The sequence below is a fragment of the Equus asinus genome, chromosome 1 (assembly GCF_041296235.1).
Source record: "Equus asinus isolate D_3611 breed Donkey chromosome 1, EquAss-T2T_v2, whole genome shotgun sequence".
NCBI lineage: Eukaryota > Metazoa > Chordata > Mammalia > Perissodactyla > Equidae > Equus > Equus asinus.
Genome location: NC_091790.1, coordinates 32790911 through 32814722, shown reverse-complemented (window position 1 = coordinate 32814722; position 23812 = coordinate 32790911). Strand labels below are relative to the sequence as shown.

At 43.5% G+C, this 23812-nt stretch overlaps 1 long non-coding RNA gene across 1 annotated transcript in view; it reads right to left on the bottom strand.

Moving 5' to 3' along the window:
• LOC123281775 (uncharacterized) overlaps nt 1–23812 on the bottom strand; it is a 50276-nt gene that overhangs the window by 7444 nt on the left and 19020 nt on the right. The window contains exon 3 of the long non-coding RNA XR_011494077.1: nt 17398–17652. This is a non-coding gene — a long non-coding RNA (uncharacterized lncRNA). The remainder of the gene's footprint in view (nt 1–17397; nt 17653–23812) is intronic.

Sequence of the window (23812 nt, the reverse complement as noted above, 5' to 3'; positions counted from 1 at the left end):
ATACAACACATGAGTTCCTGAGAAGTTTTGTGCAGTTCAGAGTAAAACTCAGTCACCTCCTGATAGATCCACTTTGTAAATCCAATTCTGCCGGGCTCGGGTTTTCTTAAAGCAAAGTCCATCTGTATTCATCTTTCTTTTGAAAATTGAAAAATTTAGTTACAGGGAAAAACATCGACAGAAAGTGTCTAAAGTTGTAGTGAAATGAAAAGAAGCTCTGCGAATCCTGTATCCTTGCCTGAACCATGTTCTCCTCTTTCGCCACAATTTGCAATCTTACTCAGCCCAATTATTGCTTTCAATTTCAGCTTTTCTGTATTATCAGAATTTTAATAAATGTATAGTATTTTAATAATCAGAGGCAAATAACACAAGTTTAATCTTAAAAAAAAAATCATCCAGGGGCCAGCCCGGTGGCGTAGTGGTTAAGTTCAGATGCTCTGCTTTGACGGCCCCAGGGTTCACGGGTTGGGATTCTAGGCATGGACCAACACACGACTTATCAAGCCATGCTGTCGTGGCATGCCACATACAAATTAGAGGAAGATTGGCACAGATGTTAGCTCAGTGACAATCTTCCTCAAGCAAAAAAGGGAAGTTTGGCAATGGATGTTAGCTCAGGGCCAATCTTCCTCAGCAAAAAAAATCACCCACCTGGAAGATGGAGTAGAAGTAGCTTTCCTGTTCCTCCCACTAATTGAAACTAAACACCCTGGACAACAGTGTATGTGTGTACATATATATTTATGTACACTTACATTTATATATGAGTCAAACATTAGAAGACTCTGAGAAGTGGAGAGAAGGAGGCAGGCCAGCTAGGGACCTTGAGACTTGATCCACACAGGGGTGAGTTCCCTGGGCTTTCCTTTGGTCTCACATATCCCAGATTTGGAAGTGGAGAAGTTGGCAACCCTGAAATACCAATAGGGTACAGACAAAAAAAGTCCTAACAAAAACCTAGACTCTCTAACCCACAGACCAGGAAACGGGCAGCTGAGCAAGACAGAAAACACTTGGACCATAAGTGCTCTACTCCAGCCAAACCCCACAGAAAAAACTGGCCCCACCCACAGCAGCAAAGGTGAAGTAGGAGCCTAGACGACCACCCTTGTGAGGCTGTAACAAGGAACCCCGACCCTCCCAACAGGTAGTATCACAGAAGACCAAATAAGGAGTCAAGACATTCATCCCTCCCAGGTGACAATCGACGCCCCCACCCCTTCCCCCATCCTGTTGTGTCAGTGGAGACAATGTAGGGAGCTAAAACTCCCACCCCCACTCAGCAGCATTGAGTCAACGGCCCCCCTTTCCCTGCCACAGCAGTGGCAAAGAAAGCCAGCAAAAACAGAAGGTTTACAAAAGATCCAGAGTCCCACAGCATCATACGAAAATGTCCAGTTTCAACTGAAAGTAACTCATCACCCCAAAAGCCAGGATGATCTCGAACTGGATGAAAACAGACAATCAATAAATGCCAACACCAAGATGACGGAGACGTTAGAATGATCTGACAACGATTTTAAAGCAGTCACAATAAAAGTGCTTCAACAAGCAATTAAAATCATGCTTGAAACAAATGGAAAACAGACAGCCTCAATAAAGATAACAAAGGAATAAAGAAATTTAACAGCTTAGAGCAAATGGACCACTTCCTCAAAAAATACAAACTACCACAACTCACCCAACATTAAGTGATAATTTGCATAGCCCTATAAACTATTCATAATTTTTTAATTCCCCAAAAAGAAATCTCTAGGCCCAGATGGTTTCACTGGAGAATTGTACGAAGCATTTAAATAAGAATTAACACCAATTTTACATAATCTCTTCCAGAAAATTGAAGAGAACACTTCCCAATTTATTTTATGAAACTATTATTACCCTAAAACCAAAAAGAGAAAAAGACAATATTAAAAAAAAACATAGATTAACATCCTTCATGAATATAGATGCAAAAATCCTTAACAAAATTCAACAACATATAAAAAATATTATATACCACAACCAAGTGGGGTTTATCTTAGGAATGCAAGACTGGTTCAATGTTCAAAACATCAATCAATATAATCCACCATATTAACAAATGAAAGATGAAAAGTCCCATAATCTTATCAATGAATTCAGAAAAAGCATTTGAAAAAAAATCCACACTCATTCATGATAAAAGCTCTTAGAAAAAAAATCCTACTTATTCTTCTGTGACCAATTCCTCTCCTCCGTTTACTGGTATGATCTTAGGTAAATCTCTTAATCTCTCTAAGCTTCAGTTTCTTTATCTGAGAAAAATGGGATAATGATGATACCAACTCACTGGGTTGCTGGGTGAATTATTATTATATATACTAATTATTAGTAATTAGACAGAAGCACGCTTGTTGAACAATGGTCTATGGAATCCTTTCTTTCCAGGTTTTGTGCACTCTGAGCATCAGAACTGAGCCTACTGGGGCCAGCCCAGTTCCACAGGTTAAGTTTGTATATTCTGCTTCAGCGGCCTGGTGTTCACTGGTTCGGATTCCGGGTACGGACCTACTCACGGCTCATCAAGCCATGTTTTGGCAGCCATCCCACATATAAAGTAGAGGAAGATGGGTACAGATGTTAACTCAGGGCCAATCTTCCTCAGAAAAAGAGGAGGATTGGGGGGACTGCCCAGTGGTGCAGCAGTTAAGTGCGCACGTCCTGCTTTGGTGGCCCAGGGTCCACCAGTTCGGATCCCGGGTGCGGACATGGCACCGCTTGGCAGGCTATGCTGTGGTAGTCGTCCCACATATAAAGTGGAGGAAGCTGGGCACGGATGTTAGCTCAGGGCCAGTCTTCCTCAGCAAAAAGAGGAGGATTGGCAGCAGATGTTAGCTCAGGGCTAATCTTCCTAAAAAAAAACAAAAAGAGGAGGATTGGTAGTGGGTGTTAGCTCAGGGCTAATCTTCCTCAAAAAAAATTAACTAATTAAATAAAATAAGAACTTAGCCTACTAAGTTGGGGAAGACTCTCTTAGTTTACATACCTACCTACCACAGTACCTAAAAGTGCTCTTTAATTCAGAACTTTATAAACTGCACAAAAACATAAATTGTGGATGAATAAAGTGAAAATAAAATGAGTATCATGTATATTTGACTCCAGTTAATTTAGGTGACATTATATACAGCAAACTAGAAACACTTCTAATGGTGCTCCATATAAACTTCTGATCACTCCTCAATAAGGGATTGTTGAAAACCTTTAACCAATATAGGTAATGTTAATAATAACAATAACAATGACAATAATAAGAAGGTCTCTCCTGATCTGGTCCACATTTCCCTTTTCCTTGCATTTTCCAAATCCTGCTAATCCTCTAGTTCCTTTCCCATGTCGAGTTGTTCAGGGATAGGCTCTTCCTTGTCTCATTGTCCTTATTCCTATTTGCAGAACATTCTTGGTCTTTGCAGATGTGCTGGCTAGAGGTATATTTAAATACTGACTAACAATGCCAGCTCTGCACAGCCTGGGCTATCCCTCAATACATATCATCAAAATGCCTGCCTGTTACTACTTATTGATGCAAGACGGCTTCCCTTTCATCCAGTTTGTGGTCCTCCAGGCCTGTTCTGGGCTCTCAGTGCTCAGACTTCTGGTCCACCATCTCTGGGCTCTGCCCCTGGCTTTTCCACAACAGTGCAGCCTGAGGAGGAGCTGATTCTGCAAGTTTGGCAGGAAGAGAACCTTTCCATTTGGGGTCCAACCTAAAAATGGATTCCACTGTCCTGAATGGACAGCAACATCTATATCTTGCCATTTTGTGTATTATGATTAAATGTCTTCCCTAGGTGCAGGAGCTCAGAAGATTTACTATTTAATCATTTTAGGCTTATCATTGTGCAAGCCATAAATGCTCAAAAAATATTGAATGAATAAGTACCTATTGGCAACACAGGCCAAGCAAACCTGAAAGGACACACACACGCACACTCCAAACACATGGAAATGCCAGATAAACTATTTTTTTATTGCATAGCCAAATGCAAAAGCAAGGAAAGGAAATCCCCAGATGTCAGAAGTGAAGAACAACTCAAAGAAAAAGGAGTGAGTGGGAGTGACGTCAAAGAGATGACAGGGGTATTGTAAACAGATACAGCCACTAGGCTGGGGACTTGAGTTTTTATGCCTGCACAGGGACAGGAGACAAAACCTTAGACCTGTGCAAGATAGGAGCCGAAACTAAGCTCCTGTATAAAACTGGGAGCCGTGAAGCTTCCCCTGGACTGTGACACTGAGTTTAGAAAGTCAGTGCATTGGTTTAGGGATTCACCAAGGAAGATTGCCATCAACTTAGAGCAATCAGTAGAAAAAGTTACCCAGAGGAAGTTGGAACCAGGGTGCCTTCTGTACAAATCTGCACTATCTTCGTGGTGAGAGAATCCCAACCAAGATATTAACACAAACACTGGTACAGCAATTCCATTGCTTGGTATTTACCCTAAAGCATTGACAAGAGGGTCTCAAAGAGGTATTTGTGCACCCGTGTTCATGGCAGCATTATTGAAAATAGCCAAAACACGGAAGCAACCCAAATGTCCATCAATGGATGAAGGGATAAACAAAATGTGGTATATATTCACACAAGGAATGTTATTCAGCCTGAAGAAGGAAGGAAACTCTGACACATGTTACAATAGGGGGGAACCTGGAGGACGTTATGCTAAGTGAAATAAGCCAATCACGAAAAGACAAATACTGCATGATTCCACTTATATGAGCTATCTAGAGTAGTGACGCCCACAGAAACAGAAAGCAGAATGGTGGTTGCCAGGGGCTGGGGGAGGGGAAAGGGGAGACTGTTTAACAGGCATAGAGTTTCAGTTTTGCAAGATGAAAAAGTCCCAGAGATTGGCAGGACAACAGTATGAATATACTCAACACTACTGAGCTGTACACTTAAAAATGGTTAGATTGGTAAAATTTATGTTATGTGTATCTTACCACAATTAAAAATTGGAAAAAAAAAAAAAAAAACTGGTACAGAACCACTGAAACCCTTTAGGCCCCAGCAGCGCAGTGGAAAACACGACTATGGATGAGAGCACGATCAGGACCCTGTGTCACCCCAGAGAACAATCCCTGTCGAAGATGAGCTCACACTCAAAGGTGACAAACACAGGGGAACGTGTCACCATGGAATAGCGAGCAGAGGCAGCAAGTGGAAAAAATTGTTCTCCAAGAGACATAGACAATAGAATAATCTGAGAGAATGCAAAGCAAATATTCCTACCAACGATATAAAAGATTGTCTATAAACCATAACGAAGGAAGAGAAAAGTAAGGAGGTTGGGGGAGGGGAAAGGAAGAGGCAGCAATACAACAAAAACGGAATAGGAATTCTAGAAATAAACAAACACACTGCCAGTATGATTTTCTAAAAAATCATTGGATGGATTAAACTCTGCTCTAATGGACACTGCTACTGAATCCAGAGCAACATGTTTTATCAGGACCTGAACCTTTAACCAGCCAACTGCGTGATCTATGAGCCATGAGGCAACACTCATTCTATAGCCAGAAACAAAACAATATCGAGCATCTCTCCTGTCCATGCTCAAATAGTCAAACTTTGGGTCAGGCACTGTTCTAAACCCTGGAGACAAAATTAAGAAATAAGACAGACAAGGTCCTTTCTCTTCCGGTTCTTGCATTCTCACAGTTTGTTGTCTAGAAGACAATAAATAAGCATAAATATCACTTCAGATATTTGATAAGTATAATGAAAAAATTAGCTCAGAACAATAACAGAGTAATGGGGGATGTCAGTGGGGCCACCTTCGATTGGGTGTTCAGAAAAGGGCTCTCTAAAGAGGTGGCTTTTAAGCTGAGCTTGGATCAGAAGGCACCAACCAAGCCAAGACCTGGGAGAAGAGAGATCTAAGGACTAGAAGAATCAAGGACTAAGGCACTAAGACAAGAAAGGAGCAAAAGCCTTTGGATTATCATTTGAGATACATATGGGTAGAAAGAAAGGCTAAATGCTTCCAATCAAACACAGCAGATAAGATGCCACGGCTCAGATACACCCAGTTACTTGCATTGCCAGACCGCTGTTGTTCCCTTAAAGATCAAGTTGTAACTGAGTTCTAGGATACAGTCTGTTTGGGTGAATCAAAGCCAGGCCCTGAGCCTCAGCCAGAATTACACTGCCAGGGGCAGACACAGAAATATATTCTCTCAGAAGTCCACGGGTGACTTTTATCCTTCATGTTGCCCCTGTCTGAGTGAGTAAATGAATTGAGAGCATCCTGTATCCTAGACACCTGGGACCCCTCAAGCTCTATCCATTTTCTAAAGCAGAGGTGGCAACCTTTTTCTGTAAGGGGCCAGATAGTAAATAGTTCAAGCTTTGAAATTCATACCGTCTCTCTTGCAACTGCTCAACACTGCCATTGTAGCACAAAAGCGGCCAAAGATAATATGTGAACAACTGAGTGTGGCCGTGTTCTAATAACACTGCATTTATAAAAAACAGGCAGTACTTTGCCAATCTCCATTATAAAACAATGGTCTCCAAAGTGGATTGAATCCAAGATGAGCCTTGCAGCATGGAAAAAAGTACCAGGACTTTTGTTTACATTTTTTATCACCAAAAAAAAGCCAGAAAGAAATGAATCTATTAATATTTAATATACAAGTTGACATTGGTGCCCTCCTTTTATCCTACGTCACAGCATAAGAGGCCACATACGGTATGGAAGGAACTGTGAGGAAAGAAAGAGGGTCCCAAAACGCAGCAGTGTCAACAGCAGTATTGTGGGACATTACAGTTTCTATGCAACATTCACAATAGGGGCAAGTGGCTTAAACGATTCCTACAGAGAAACCTTGGATTGAAGACCATTCCCATAACACAAGCACAAATGAATAACACCAAAATGGCAGAACCAACAATCCTCCAACTCCTAGTATGAACATTTGTTAGTCACATATAAGACAAAAACAATGAAAAGTTAATCATATCTGAAGAACAATCCACAAAAACATTCAAATCTGTATTAGTTACCTATTGCTGTGTAACAAATCACTCCAAAACTTGGGAATGTAGAACAATGATAAACATTCAGCAATTCACACAGTTTCTATTGGTCAGTTTATCTCGGTGACTCTGGCTTAGGGTGTCACACGAGGTTGTAGTCAAGATGTTGCTGGGGCTACAGTCATCTGAAGGTTTGGCCAGGGCTGGAGGAGCTGCTTCCTGGATGGCTCACACTTGGCTGGCAAGTTAGTGCTGGCTCTTGGAAAGAGGGCTCATTTCCTCACCATGTGGACCTCTCTATTAGGCTGTTTGAGTTTCCTCCCAACATGGCACTTGGCTCCCCCCAGAGTGAGTGATCCTAGAGAGCAAAGCAAAAGTGGCAGAATCCTTTATGGCCTAGCCTCAAAAGTCAGACACCATCACCTCCATCATACTCTGTTGGTCACATAAACCAACGCTGATGTACTGTGGGAGGGGACTGAACAAGTTTGAATACCAGGAGGCCAGGGTCACTGGGTACCACCGTGGAGGCTGGCTACCATAGTCCACCCTCTGAGCCCTAATGATTTACATCCCTCCTACCTGCAAAATACGCTACATGCTCCCTCTCAAGTGCCCCCAAAGGCTCATCTTATCACATCCTCAGCTCAAAATCTACAATCTCCTCGTTTATATCAGGTCCAGGTGCAAAAGAGACTCCTCAAAGGCCAATGAACTTTACACCAACGATTTTTTTGTGTTTTGAGATATTTTAATGAGAGCAAAAACGACTTATACCATTCTATCAGTTTGGGTTCTCCAGAGAAACAGAAGCATTAAGGAATTTGCTCACGTGATTATGGGGGCTGTGAAGTTCCCAGATCTGCCATCTACAAGCGGGAGACCCAGGAAAGCCAGTGATCTAAGCACCAGTTCAAGTCTAAAGGCCTGAGAGCTTGAAGAGTCAATGGATAAATTCCAGTCTGAGGGCAGGAGAAGACCAACGTCACAGCCCAATTGGTCAGGCAGGGAGAGCAAACTCTCCCTTATTCCACCTTTGGTTCTAGTCAGGCTGCCGACTATTTTGATGAGGCCCACGCACACTGGGGAGGGCAATTCCCTTTACTCAGTCTACCAGTTCAGATGTTTCTGGTTTTTGTTTTTTCAGCTTTGAACCATAATTGACAAATAAAATTGTAAGATATTTAAAGTGTACAACATGATTTGATTATTGTGAAAGGATTATACAATATATAATGTGAAAGGAAATGGATCCTCTCCACCGAGTTCATTAACACACACATCATCTCACATATTTACCTTTCTTTCTCCTTTTTTTGGTGAAAACATTTAAATTCTACTCTCAGCAAGTTTCAATTACACAGTACGACGTTATCAACGGTAGTCACCATGTTATAAATTATATTCTCAGACCTTGTTCATCTTATAACTGAAAGTTTGTGCCCTTTTACCAACGTCTCTCTTTTCCCCCACCCACTTCGAATGTTAATCTCATCCAGAAACAGCCTCACAGACACACCTAAAATAACGTTTAACCAGATAACTGGACACTCCATGTCTTTGTCAAGTTCACACATAAAATTAACCATCACAACCATTAAAATAAGATAAAATAAATTGATGCTTAAAATGTTGTTTATTTCATATTTCTCCTCCCTTTAGTTTGCATTTTTGTGTATGTTTCACGACATGCACAAGATAATTATGTATAAGTGTGTGTGTACATATGTCTGTATATCACATACGTGAACATCGTGTGCTCACACATTCTTTCTAATAGAGGCACAGAATCAAAAAAACGTTTGGAGGCCACTGGTCTAAAGAGCCTGAGAGTGAAAGACAGTGACTTCCTATTCTTGGTTTCTATTTTCGGTAATCATTTGTCAGGGCATCTATCTGGTGGTTGGTAAATAGTATCAAAATATAATTACCAGCTTGACTGCCTTACGAGAAGTGGCAGAAAATGACGTGGTTTTGAGGGGAAGTCAATGTAAAAATCACATCAAGCAAGAAGAGGTGGTAACTGTGGCAAATGTTTAGCCCGTTCTTGAACATGAACGGAATATTTAGAATCAAGGGCAAATTTCCCTTTTTAAAAATGCCAGGGAATACATGATCCATGTAAAGATTAAAGCAATGAATATCTAAGAAAAGCACCTCAGGAATATTTTAAAGGGGGAAGAGTTTATCCCTTTCTGTAAAAATTGTGTCTTATTTTTATTAGAGAGAGGGGATGTAGAGATTTGGTAAGAAGAAAGGGTGGAGAGGGAGGGAGGGACATTATCAACATCTACCACCCTTACCTGCCAGCTACTTACTCACAATATTTCACTCTCCTCTCCCTTTGAGGCTACCTATCATTGACACTTTCTGTTTACAGAACCAAACACCACAAGAACAAGCCCACTGCAATCCTTTGCCAAGTAGGGCCCCCCACTGTGGGGGCTCAACCCAACATCTAGATCTGGTCATCAGAGACACACCAAGAACCATATTTTCTGGCTATAATTAACAAGACAAGAAACAATAAGTGTTGGAAAGGATGTGGAGAAAAAGAGACCCTCATACATTGCTGCTGGGAATGTAAACTGGTGCGGCCACTATGGAAAACAATATGGGGATTTCTCAAAAAATTTAAAAGAGTAATGCCATTTGATCCAGCTATTCCATTTCTGGGTATTTATCCAAAGAATGTGAAGCAAGAACTCAAAGAGATATATGCACCCCTATGTTCATCACAGAATTGTTCACAATAACCAAGATGCAGAAGCAACCCAAATGCCCATCAATGGATGAATGGATAAAGAAGATGTGGTGTATATATATATATATACACATACACACAACGGAATACTACTCAGCCATTAAAAAAAAAATTATGCCATTTGCAACAACATAGAAGAACCCTGAGGGTATTATGTTGAGCGAAATAAGTCAGACAGAGAAAGACAAATACTGCATGATTTCACTCATATGTGGAAGATAAACAAACAAACAAACACAAAGATAAGGTGAACAGGTTGGTGGTTACTAGAGGGGAAGGGGTAGGGGGAGGGCAAAACAGGTAAAGGGGCACATGTGTACAGTGACAGATAAAAACTAGACTGTTGGTGGTGAACACGATGCAGACTATACAGAAACTGACATACAATAATGTACAGCTGAAATTTACACAATGTTATAAGCGAATATCACCTCAATAAAATAATTTTTAAAAAAGAACCCTCTTCTCATGAACCCATTTGTACCTACTCAGCCACTATGGACCAATGCAGAACATCCCAATGGAATTGTTCCTCGAAGGTCCGTCTTACCGTAGCCTGGACCACTATATACGCAGCTCACAGTATACATATTTATAGTGTACATGGTGCGCTAAGTAGTGCAAGTTACATGTGAGCCCCAAAATGTTTGCGTAAATGAAAGATGTCTTAGTCAAATCATTAAGAATGATAGTCTAGGCCATAAGTAACATCTACCATTTATTAAGCCCTTGTTTTGAGCCAAACACTCTGTGTACATGATTTTCATACGTGATGTCATTTCATCCCCACAGCAATCCCGGGAGGTAGATATGCCTACATTCTTGATTTTACAGAGTGGAAACCAAGGCTTGAGTAACCGGCCACAGGCCAAATCAGTGGCAGAGGCGGAGTTTGACCTCAGAGGCTGCCCTCTCAGACGCCATCCCAGTAGTTCTCCAAGGCCGATACGTGTACGAATTCCATGAAATGTTGCTTAAAATGCAGATTCTGGCCCTACCCCAAACATTCTGACTCAGCAGTCCTGAGGTATGCTCTAAGAATCTGCTTTTTTCATAAAACACCCCAGAAGTTGCTAATCTGGGTAGTTAGTAGCTTTTTGGGACACACACTGTACTGCATTATACGATGTCTCTTCAACTGGTATTCTACCGTGTAACTAATAAATTGAACTATACCCAGAGGTTGGGGGTTACTTTATAAGTAACTATCTCTCCAATGTTATCAATTAAGGGAGAAGCATACACACACACACACACACACACACACACATGTTCAAACTTACAAAACTGAAAAAACCAGAGGTTATGATTTGCATTACAAAATTAATTTTCAGTCTACAAAAAGATTCTCGGCAGTGAGAAATTTCCAAAACAACGTGCCACACGGCACTGCCCATAAATTGAACAAAACTGTTTGGCCACTAAAACTGAAAAAACAAAAAATTAATGGCAGAATTCCCAATGCATAGAAAAACACTTAGACAGGTCAATATAATTCTAACCATTTTAATTCTGTCTCTCAGATATTTCTCTTAGATGTCGGGTGCTTGTACCAATAACCTGCTCTTGAGGGAGAGTTGACGACAAAGCAAATAACTACGTACTAAAAATTATTAAAGAAAATACTCAGAAAGAACCAATCGTGTCACATTTGACAGCCTGATCTTTTTCGAGGATTTTATGCTTATGATTTTATATTGTACTTATGCGGCATAGTCATACCTCCTGCTGGGAAAGTTGTCCCTGGGTCACATGCTATTGCAGGATATGTCTCCCTATCGCGAGTTTTTTTTTTGGAAGAGCATCAAGACTTCCAGGTAGGCAGCCATCTGAACAACTGGCCTAGCTCCCTTTAAACACGATTTTATTTACACCATTGCAATTATATACTTTTCAGAAACACGTTTATTATGTAAAATAGCATGTGAAAGAAAGCCCTTTTCTTATTGTTAGTTAAAATTGTTATTCTTGCGGTTATTTTCCTATTGCAGAGCGGGAGTGATATGACCCCAGGAAGGCCGCCTCCCTGAGAGACGTGAAGAGGAATCCTGCGGGAGAACTCGTGCACTGGGCTGCTGTGTGCCATCACCTCTGCTCTGCAGAACAAGGACATCTCTCAGCACAGAAAGGGCAGTTAGTGGGAGGAGCCCAGGGGGGCATGCTGGAAACAACGCCAGACCTCTGCTCCCGGCTGTTGGCAGAGCCAATGGAATGTAAAGAGGCTCCAGGGATGACTAAATGCAGCTTCTAGTTGGAAGTTAAGAAACTGAGCTTCACTTCTGGATAGAGTCCGTTTTAACCACCAATTGTGCGTCAGGCTAAATAGTCAGTTCGGAGAAATGGCTCAGGAGCTAGGAATGGACCTTAAGTGAAAGGATGCAGCTCTACGAGGGCCAAGGAGGCACATGGCAGATGAGTGCAGGGCTGAGAAACACCCAAGATGATCTCCTCCAGGAGCGCAGAGATGGGTGGTACCCAAGAACAGCCTACCATGGTACCTACTCAGTGGAGGTGAAGCCCCGCCAAGGCCCTGTCCACCAACTCACCCTCCGTGCCACCAACCACCTCGTTCCGAGGATAGTCTCCAAACGTTGATGGAGATGGCTGGTTCCATGGAGCCATGGCGCCCACTCGACTTCCACTGCCGTGGAGCCCCTTGTGTGTGTTAGACTCTGCCTTCCCCTCCCATATAGGTAATTTGCAGAACTGTCCTCTTCTTTCCCATCATATGCATCCCAGACCAGTATGTCCAGAAAGATGCTGGGTGGTTTGGATGGGCTTTTAGATGCCTTGACTCGATTAAGCCTATAGATCTGAGCCCACGTTCGCCTCCAAGAACACCTGACAAAGCAACCTATTTACAAATGGAATGGCCACAGAACAAACTGAGTGCATGGGACTGAGGGGACGCTAATGCAGATTGGGTCAAATGCAAGTTGGGTCAAATAAAGGAAGGAGGATTTCCTGAGGAGCATCAGCTTGAAGTGACAAAAGACAATGGACAAGGGTTTGAGGCAAGGTTCTGGAGGGAGAAGAGGCTGTCTTACTCCCATGCTTCCATGGATTTATACCTTCCCCTGATCAGCCAGGACGGCACTACCAGGAAATGAGTAAACTTCATTAAACTGTGTCAGAGCGAGTATTTCTAAAAGTCTTCAAAGTCTTCAATGCACCCGTGCCAATTTCATCTTCATTGCAGTATTGTGCTGGCGGCTATGACTACAGTAATTCCTCACTTAAAGTAAGAATGGCTAACATTTCTTGAATATGTTCCATGTGCCACGCACCGTGCTAAGATCACGTACATTATTTCACTTAATTCTCACATCAGCCCAACAAGGTAGACACAGTTATCTCTCTTTTGCAGATAAGGAAGCTATGTCGAGAAAAGTAAAGTAATTGCACTAATTCAGAATGAGCAGCAGTCCAGAGGCATCCAGCATAGCCAAGTAGTCCTAGGGAGCATGGTGGCCTCAGAGGGAGCCCTATTTTATAGCACAGTGTAACCAGTATACATAAAAATGCCCCCAAATCACTAGGACAAGCTTAGATCATGTTCATGGAAGCTATTCGAGAAAACAGGTGATGAAAACATTTTAGAAAGACTGCTATTCAAACTGATGAAAACAGACTAAATTTGGGTGCTCAGAGAAGTGGAGTTTAGTCAGCTGGAAAATGTAGTTATGTGGAACAGCCCATCCCTGATGATGCTGGATAAATGAAGTGTTACCATATTAGTAAGAGGAGTCGTAAGAGCAGCATGAAGGCGATTAATAATATTAGTCAGGCTACAGCGGTTGGGGAGAGTGGTGCAGAAGACAAGGGAGAATTAGAGAAATATTTGGGAAGTCATCTGTCTATGAAATAGCTTCAGAGAGACTTGGGCATCACAACCCCTCCCCATCCCTCCACACCAACACCCCCGACTACTCAGAGTGTAATGATGTTTCCAGGTAACATATTTATTTCTTACAACAAACACTCAGCTATTCTCCCCTCATTTTGAAGTCCCTGCCTGTGGGTTCCTCTGTGCTTTGGCGCTGGCAGCATTGGAGAATATATATTTTGCTGCAGCCCTTGTGCGCGGTACAAGGCTATGGTGAAAGCAAACGGATTCTCCTTGTCTGGGATATTGATGCCGTGCAGCAGAAAGCCAATAAGTGCATGACCTTGTTCCACACACAAATACGTTCTTTTAACGGGCTTTTCCTCTAAGGCAGCAAGTCCGCACTGGTAGGGAGAACAGAATGAATTTTCCTTTTAAGAAACGTGTAAGACAGTACTCGTTTTTCCCAGCTTTTTTTTTTTTTTTTTTGCCTTTTATTTTCAGCTTCGTAAAATACACTTGTAAAAGCATATCCCTTTTTGCACATAATGATATTAGCAAAGCCATCTTGCTGAAGGGTCTTCCTCCTGGGGCTGCTGGTTTGGTTCTATCTGCTGCTGGAAATGGACCCCAGTCACAGAGATTCACGCCAGTTCAGATTCTTATCAGTTACATTAGAAAGACCATATTTCTGCCTCTGTTCTTATCTGACCTCTTGACTTCATCAGACACGTGGATATATGGATAGACAGAAAGACAAATAACGAGATGTTACAGGTCAATAATTGCTTTCCAACCAATGCTATAATTAAGAAAGCACAGGTTTGATTTTCCTGCTCCTACGTAACTCTTGTTTAGGGTTGTGCAAAGTTAAGACTGATTTACGCCACAGCACACCACGAACAAAGCTTTTGCGGTAGAGAAGTGTAGTCACAAATGTTGTGTTTCATCTATGTATATATTAATAAGTACTTAGCTTACCAGGGATTGCCCCTATGGCCTACAATGGGACCTAGCATCTCAACATTCTACACTCACCAGACACCCACCATGTGCCAGGAACTGTGCTAGATGCTGGGCATTCAAAGATGGATAAAAAAGAAAAAGGAAAAAACTCAAAAAGCCTGCAATTCAAGGGGCAGTGCCACACAATGAGGATTAATGAAGGCCATTTTTTAAAACTGTTTGAACATCGTTCTATGTTTCAAGCTGAAACCCACTCCTTTCTCCCTCCACCCATGAATCAGTCAAGAACAAAAGGAAATGATTCTGAGTTTTTTCCTTTCTTTCCAAGCACCTTGGGAAGAGCCAGGCATAGAGCCAAAAAGGAGGGAGATTTTGCTAAGGAAAAACACCACCCTGTTTGGCTTTGTTGAAAAAAAAGGAAAGAAAGAAAGAAGCAACTGTACCATGTATTGAGGCTCGAATGATATATATAGGAAAAGAGTGTTTTTATGGATAACTGCCATGGGCAAAAAGCAGATCTAATCAAAAGCACTACAGACGTGGATGTCCCCGGCCTCTGGGAGAAGGGAACTCGTACAAGGCTGGGTTTCTAAGTTTTTCTTCTTCAATTCAGCAGAGGGTAGACAGCCTTACAATGCATAACATATTCCTCACAGCCTCCCTGTCCCCCAGAAAAAAAAGGAAAAAGAAGACTCATCACGAAGACAAATCATTAATTCCAAATTAATTCCAAACTAATAAAATTCCCTTATCTCCATCACACAGGTGAGTTGTGGCGTGAATATCCATGCGGTTCCATATATATGAGCTGCCAGGAATTGTCATGCTAACCCCTCTCCCTTCTAGGAGCCCAGGAACAGAGTCTTGGCTTTGGGAGACAAGGAGGCTAAGATAAATTATCCCCTCATCTTCTTTCTACCCATCTGGCCAGGTCCCCCTTTTGTTTCCCATCACAGAGACTGATGACACGTTGATAAGCGCCATAGAAATGAACAGTTAACTGGGAGGCCGCCGCAGCCTTCGTCCTCTAGAGGGCGCTGTATATTCCAGACGCAGGACGCCCAACCAAGGTCACTTGCGTTTGCCTGTTCTCCCAGATCCGTTTTTTGAAAACTCTAAACATGGAACAGACCTGAACAGGCAGGAGTGGGAGAGGGAGCTGTGCGAGGAGGCAGGGCCTGGCTCACAGGGGCCGAGGGAAGAGAGGCGCTCTCCTAGGCCGTGCTTCCGGTGGCAGGAGATGCTTATGCTAACTGGCTCCAAGTTCTGCCCTGTGTGATGGGAAACAATACAACATATACCGAGGCAAAACCAGACAGCAGGAGAGGGAGCACCTATATGATTAAAGACAGTCCTGCCCAAGGAGAATTCTGGGTATTGGAAGGGAAACTACAAGATTCCAGATCTACCAGGAAACTTCCTTACTAGACCCCAAATGGATGTGTTTTAAAACCAGATCCAGACTCAGCTGTTTCCCAAATTTCCCTTGACCATCCATCAAATAATCTGGCAGCAATGGCTAATAATCGTTGCACACCTGCTGCATGCCAGGCACTGTGCTATGAGTTTACGCCTCCTTCCCTTCTCGGAGCGCCCCTCTGGCTTAAGTGCTATTCCACCCCACTTACAGATGAGGAAACAGAGGCTTGGAGTGAAAGCTTACCCGAGGTAACCCAGCCAGCAATATCAGAGCTGGGATTTGCACCCAGCTGATCGGACTCCAGGGTCCACATCCCTAACTACCATGCTCACTGGCCACTAAATGCCATGCCTCTAGAAACAGCCAGAGAAGCTTAATAGCCTTCTAAACCCAAATACTAAAATCCAGCTTGGTTGAACTCCACCAGCCCTACCAAGATGGTAGAGTGAGGATGTCCTCAATTGTCTATTCTTTCTTGTTTAGCACATGCCAAAAGGTGTGGAATATGAAAAGAAATTAGACTTGTGTGAGAAGTTAGTGAAATCTCTATTAGAAAAATAAAATATGTGCTAAGGCTAGGAAATGTCTCCTAAAATTGTACTAAGACCCAACATCCAGGATAGTCCATAGACTTGTGAACCAATTGGAGCCCACTGCAGACAGTGAGAACTGACCCAGGCTGGGTCCATGAAGGCAAACTCAGTCCCACTCTTCCATCTTTGTCAATCGCTCGGCGACTCCAGTCTCATCCCTCTGGTCTGAATCCGGTCCACCACCCTCCCACATGGACCTCCTTCATTCCTTCCCTCTTCACCTCAACAGTTCAACACATCTCCCTCCTTTTGGTTTTTTCTTCCACTTTATCAAAAGAGATGTTTTTCCTCTTTTTCAAAGCTAAACTCTCCTACCTCCTCAAACACCTGGATTCGACAATTTTTCCCTCTTGCACCTTCATCTGTCCTGCTTTCACCCTCTTCCATTCTGCTCACAAACCCGTGCTACCTTCTCACCTTACTAAATACAATAAATTAGTGGATGAAAAATTTACAACCTTCCTTTCACCCATGCTCCTCTTTGTAACAAGGTTTACGAAATTTGCTCAGCCATAAAAGTCACCTGGCCCTTGTTAATTATATAGCTTCCCAGGCACTTTCCCCTAGGTATTCACCCAGCAGGTCTGAGACAAGGCACAGGAATCTGTGTGACTGGGCAAATTTGGGAAACACCCACTCCAGCTCTCCCTTCTGTGTCTGCACACTGTGAACACAAGGACTACAGTCACTGTCTAATTCCTCACCTCCCACTCACTCTTAAGCATATTGCAAAGTTCCCACCCTAATAAACTTCTCTCCTGTGGGTATTTTGTAATGTGACAACATCGCCACATTGAGCTACAAGTCCCAGAGTTTCCTAACCTGTGTGGTTCCAGGAGAGGGCCGGCCACTCAGAGAAATCTGCATGAGATTTGTAGAGTGGGCATGAAGCAGTAGGGTTACTCTCTGATGGAGTTTGGTGGAGGGCTCAGGACCTGCTGGCTCAGTGTGTTGACATGGGGTACACTTGGGCCCACAGCTCCTCCTCCTGCAGGATCTTCTCCTTTAGCTTCTCTGAGTCCTGTACCAACCACATGTGCAGCTCCATGGCAAGAGATCACAGCTTCTGCAGGTCACCTGTGTCAACAAAGTTGGAGGTGGTGAGAGATAGATGTAGGGTCCAGTTTGTCCTTGATTCCTCCTGCTCGCATACAGTTTTTCTTCCCAACTTCTGGCCCCCACCAGACACAGAGGCAACGGGCTTCCATAGACGTCTCCATACGGTCCAACCACTGTAAGAAATCCCATATGCGTGCCACTCACAGCGCTTCTGCTTCTCTGATCGAACCCTATTTGGTGTAGATAACGATACTGGAAGTGGTTCCAGGGGCATAGAACCTTAAAGATGGGCTCTTTGACTTGGAACTGGTTTATGTAGAACTGGTTCTCTGATCTGATTAGACCTAAAGGCATCAGTGGCTTTGTCACCAGTGGCAAAGGGGACACTGGTAGCCTGTAGCATGCAATGGCAAAATATTCACAAAATATTCACCTGTAACACCTGTTATCAAGTGTCTTGAAGACAAGGCTTTGCATGATCAAGTAATTGCTCCCATAATAGATTTTGGTGCCAATAGAGAGTACAATGGAGTTGGTTGCTTTTAAGAGTACTAGAGAACTTAGCAAAAGAAAATGATAAATCCGGGGCCTCTAATTCCCTGTTTGAAGTCTGGGGAAAGGACCACAAAACTTCCAGGACTGCCATAAAGGAGCTCTGGTCTCCTCTAGCCAAGATTTTTGAAAACAACAACAAACAAACAAAACCCAAGCCCAGTCTTAAGGAGTGCTGAATCACAAAGCAAATCGAATTCACAACCTCACAGGATCTTATGTTAAAATCATAAAATCTCTTACGTTTAATTATACTAAAATTGTTACGTGTATCTTACCAAAACAAAAAATTTTTTAAAACAAAATCAAAAAACTGCTCCATCAAATGAGTCCCTCTTCGAACTATGATTCTCAAACTTTTTGAATTGGAGGAACCTTTTTTTACATCGTGAATCTCACCCCTCACTTTCCTGCCGACACACACATAGAAACACACGATGGTAGTGTACTTGTAGTGTCTTTAGAAGGAGAAAATAAATAAGGAAAAGTAACATAAAAAAGAAAAGAAAAGAAGATGCGGGCATTGATTAGGGTCCTGAAAACTTGAGATAGTTTCTGCCAAACCTTATTTGTCAGCGGAAGCAGCCCATCCTCCTTGTCTGAGTTTTCTCTTTCTGGGCTCTTCCTGTGCCTGAGGAGCTACGTAGTCTCCACTGAGGCCATCGTGAATTGCTGACTCTCCCAGGACCTCCCATACACCTCTCACTGCTTCTAGACCTAGGAGAAGACTCAAGTCCTGACAGGCCTCAGGAGCTAACGGACAAAGTGTGACCCGTGAAAAGGTGCCTTATACACCAAAAAAACTGACAGAGTTTGTGAACTTTTATTAACAGTATCCTAGGGAAAGCATTGAAGAAGGAATCCTACAGGTATTGGATCAGGATGGAAGGACATTATTGGATCAGATCAAATTCGTTGATAGGGTGCCCTAAGCAGAGATTCTGGATTCACTGTGCTAACTTGAGCACCTGGGAGTGGCTCTGAAGGTTTGTGTCATTCGTTTCCTGAAATGTAGAAACAAAAGTGGCCTATATGGAATGAAGCTGAAGTGCCAGAACTTCCTTAGTAAACTTTAAAAGATATCCAGAGGCTATGAAGGTTCAAGGCTGTGGAGTGGACTCATTCTATAAGACCTGGTCTACCCCTCTCCAACTGTGGCTACCAGGAGGGTTTGAGCTCTCCTTTCAGCAAGGCTGTGAGAAATGATCTAATTAGGAAAGGCCTGGCCTCCTTGAAGAGCTCTGTCATGGCTCTTCTCTGCAGGCCAGGAATGACGACGGGAACCGCTGCCATCAAACTACTGAATTCACTGGGGATAAGGGTCCTGGAGTGGTGGGGGGCCTAAACGCAGAGGCCAGGTTACCATATTGGGCAGGAGAGCCAAAGCAGTAATCAGAATGGTTTGAACCATCAAATATTTGGCCTTGACTAGTTGACCTTGGTACCTGTAGAACTGAAATAGACATACAACCTACCAGATCTGATGGTGAGAAGTCTGTCTTGAATCATGACAATGAGAGTTGTGGCCCCTCAACCATTTCCTAGATTTGAACTAGCTCAACAACCCAGAGCCCCTTGAATGAGGGTAGGCTGGTTCCCCTTGAGTAAGGTCCCAGCTACACAGCTAATAATCCACTGATACATCTCCCGAAAGTCTGCTGCAACTCCTAATTGCCAAAATGCATGACTGTGGGCTACAGCACCTGACACCATGGACCACCTCCCCTTTGAAACTCCAAATCCTTGGCATCGCTGGCAGTGGACACTTCTGCTCTTTCTGCTGCAACTCTGACTCTCTCCCAGGTTCTCCTTCTTTCTAATCCCTAACTGTGAGCATCCCTACATTTCTATCCTGGTCTCTTTTCTCTTCTCAGTTCCTAAAACACTTACTTCATTAGTTCCAAATACCCATATTTCCTCCATGTAGAGACTCCAAACTTCCCTTTGCAGTCCCAATTTTTTCTCTGGGCATCCTCCCTGCCTAGCAATTAGCTAAACATCAAAGATCTGGATGTACTATTGCCACCTCAAAATCATTCCTATCTGCTGTGGACTGACCATTGTCTCCCTAAAGTTCATATGTTGAAGCCCTAACCCCTAATGTGATGGTATTAGGAGGCGGGGCCTTGGCAGGTAATTAGGTCACGAGGGTGGAGCCTTCATGATTGGGATTAGTGCCCGTATAAAAAGGACCCCAAAGGGGCCGGCCCAGTGGCCTAGTGATTAAGTTCACGTGCTCCACTTTGGCGGCCTGGGGTTCACAGGTTCGGATCCCGGGTGCAGACCTACACACCACTCCTCAAGCCATGTTGGGGTGACATCCCACACACAACACAGAGGAAGATTGGCACAGATGTTAGCTCAGTGACAATCTTCCTCAAGCAAAAAGAGGAGGACTGGCAATAGATGTTAGCTCAGGGCCCATCTTCCTCACCAAAAAAATAATTAATAAATAAATAAAAAGGGCCCCAAAGATCTCCCTGCCCTCTTTCCTGCCCTCTTTCCACCATGTGAGGATACAACGAGAAGCTGGTAGTCTGCAACCTGGCAGAGGGTTATCACCACATCCTGACCATGCTGGCATCTTGATCTTGGACTTCCAGCCTCCAGAACTGTGAGAAATAAATTTCTGTTGTTTATAAGCCAACCAATTTGTGGTATCTTTTTATAGCAACCCAAACTGACTAAACCAATATCATTTCTCCTTCTATTTCCCTATCAATAATACCACAATCTTCCCATCAATCAGACTTGAGACATCAGGCATCCTTGACTCCACCTCTCTCTTCCCTTCCCACATCTAATCACTCACAAAATACTAGCAATTTGATTTGCGCAGTCTCACCTTTGTAGTACCAGAAACACAATGCAAGCTCAAATCCGTGTTGTCACTGGAGGAAATATAACAGCTTTCAACTTCCATTCTCTCTCCCAATCATCCAGCCCGCTCTTCTTAATGCATGTTGTGTTGGGGCGTGTGCACGTCCACTATTCAAAAACCCTCCATGATTCCTACTTGCCTACAAAATAATGTCCAAGCTTCAGAATTTAGTGCATTTGCTTTTAACAGGCCCTCAACTACCATTTTTCATGGCGTGACATTTTCAGGCCTTTTTCACAACCAGTATTCCAACCAAACTCTACCATTCCCTGAATATGACCCACACATTCCCATTTCTACGTCTTTATTCGCAACATTCCCTCTGGCTGCCATGCCTTCCTCATCTCCACCTGTTCAGTTATCCCATAAATACTCTTGAACATCTCTCTCGTGTAAGGCCCTGCACATATCAGGCCTTATTCTTCCCTTGGGTTGCTTAGAATCTAGCCTGTGGAAATCCTGTGAATCCTACAAGGCTAGTCTATATGCCACCACCTCCACGGACTCCTCCTTGGTCTCCTGGCCAAGGTGACCGCCTGACCATTGCACTGTTTACCTCACTCATGGTATTTACCGAGCTAGGTGCTAGTCATTCATCCCTCAGGGCCTTCGTAATTCCTGTTGCCTCTGCCCAGACTCCACATGGCCAAACCCCTCACTTCCTTCACTCTCTCAAATATCACATCCTCAGAGAGTCTCCTCTAGCCACCTTACCTAAAATATCCTCCAACCTTTACCCTACTTCATTTTTCTCCCTTGAAATGATCAGTACTTTAAGTGTGTGTGTGTGTCTGTAGTTTGTTGTTCGCGTACTATGCATGTGCATCTCCACCAGTGAGCTACAAGCTCTATAAAAACAGGGGTGCTGTATCCTAGAACAGCCTTCTAGAAACAGCAAACACCTTTCCCTAATCTTTCCTCTCAACTTCACAAAGAATACACAACTATGAAATTGTAGTTCACCTGTTCTTTGAGCCAGAGCAAATTCTTAGACAGGGCTTCCTTTCCCCAATAATTATAACCACAAGCAGAAAGGGAGAGAGAGATGCATTTATGCTCTCCTGTCCAGCTCATTGTTTTTGAATTTTTTCTTTCTGAGTATATCTAAAACCACCACTGCCCTCTCCCAAGCTTAGCAGAGGTTAAAATAAGAATTTGATAAATGTCTCTTGAATGAATCTCCCTCCCCAAGAAGCAACCTCTTGTAAATCTTGTCCACTGCCCAGTATCCTCCAGGTGGTCTGAAATATTGATGGGGCTAACCACTGACCACAGTTCTCTTTTAGGGCAGCTGCCTTCAATAGGGACCACCACAGTCCCTTCCCACAGAACAGCCAAGGGACCTGGGAGCCACAAAAGCAGTGAATGATAGAAGCAGGAACAAAGATGCTCAGCCCCACGTCTGCCTGGCTTCAAGGCAGAGCCACCCCTTGGTGTCTCATTAGCTCTAGAAGAAAAGAACACTGAGAGGGGGCCTCCCCCACCTCCTGGGTTCTCCAGAGCCTTTATCCTTTCATTTTGTTTGTCACTTGGAGTCAGTATTTTTTAACCATCACTAACTGGATAAGAGGGCTCTGTTGGAGCTTCAGTTGTCCTAGGTGGCAGTGACAGCGTGTTCTTCCATGATGTGTCTGTCTGAGAACAGCAGATTGATCGCAAAGGTGTATTGTTCCTTCCTCTTCCCCAGCATGATTGCAAACACCCAACAGAAAAGGGAAGCCTTGATTTCTCTAACGCAGTGGCACAGCACTACTGTCAGACCAAACTCAGAAAGGCCTCTCATGAAGGCTTCCCAGGGAAGCCCAGCCTGGCACTCCTGGGACACCAGAGCAGAGCATGTCAAGACGAGGCTCTGCAATTAAGGCTTTCCACGAAACAACAAAGTCAGGACAATTCCCTTTCATGACCCTGCAGCATCAACCATCTTCAACCCCTTTATTCGTGGCTCCTTGGAAGGCTCCTTGTTAGGTGTCTGTGGTCTCCATGACACATGGGTCCCTCTGGTACACACCTCTGTAGCTTCATCACCAGGCTTCCCATCAGCCAGTAGGTCCCTTCCACTTCTCTAATATTTGATCTGAATCTATGACTTAATTATCTAGCCTCGATTGACTTCATTCTCCACAGAATCAGGCCAACTGAAAATTGCCAACCCAAAGAAGCCTTGCAGCTCCTCAGCTGTGTCTCTGAAGGGAATAACAGCCTGTCCCTTTCAGACCAGTCACTGGAGTTCTCTGGGCCTGGGTTCCCTCATGAACAAAAGGAGGGAAGTAGATGAGTTGGTGGCCCGAACCCTGGCTGCATATTAGAATCATCTGGGGAGCTTGTAAACCAACTCTGGGGCTTGGGACCCTCCTTCCTAGACCAATTAAGTTAGAATCTGGGGGGAGGGGCAGAGGCCACAGCCCTATATTCTTTAACAGCTCTCCAGGGGTTCCTAACACGCAATCAATGTTGGGGAACAAGTGCCAGATTGGACGATCCCTCAAATCACTTTAGCACCAACCTCATTTTCCTCTGCAAGGCCCCCACGATGCACCGTGAACAGCTGCTGTTTGAGTGACTGGGCGTTGAGAAGCATCTTGAACAATGGCCTGCTCTGGAGTGAAAGGAAGCCACAAGCCAGTGATGTCTTATGTCCAAAATAAAAAGTTCAGGTACAATCAGAATGGCCTCCTCAGAGGACTAATGTGTCCATGGGGAAGGCAGGATGGGAGGTCTCTAGGATTCTCCCTGGACCCATCT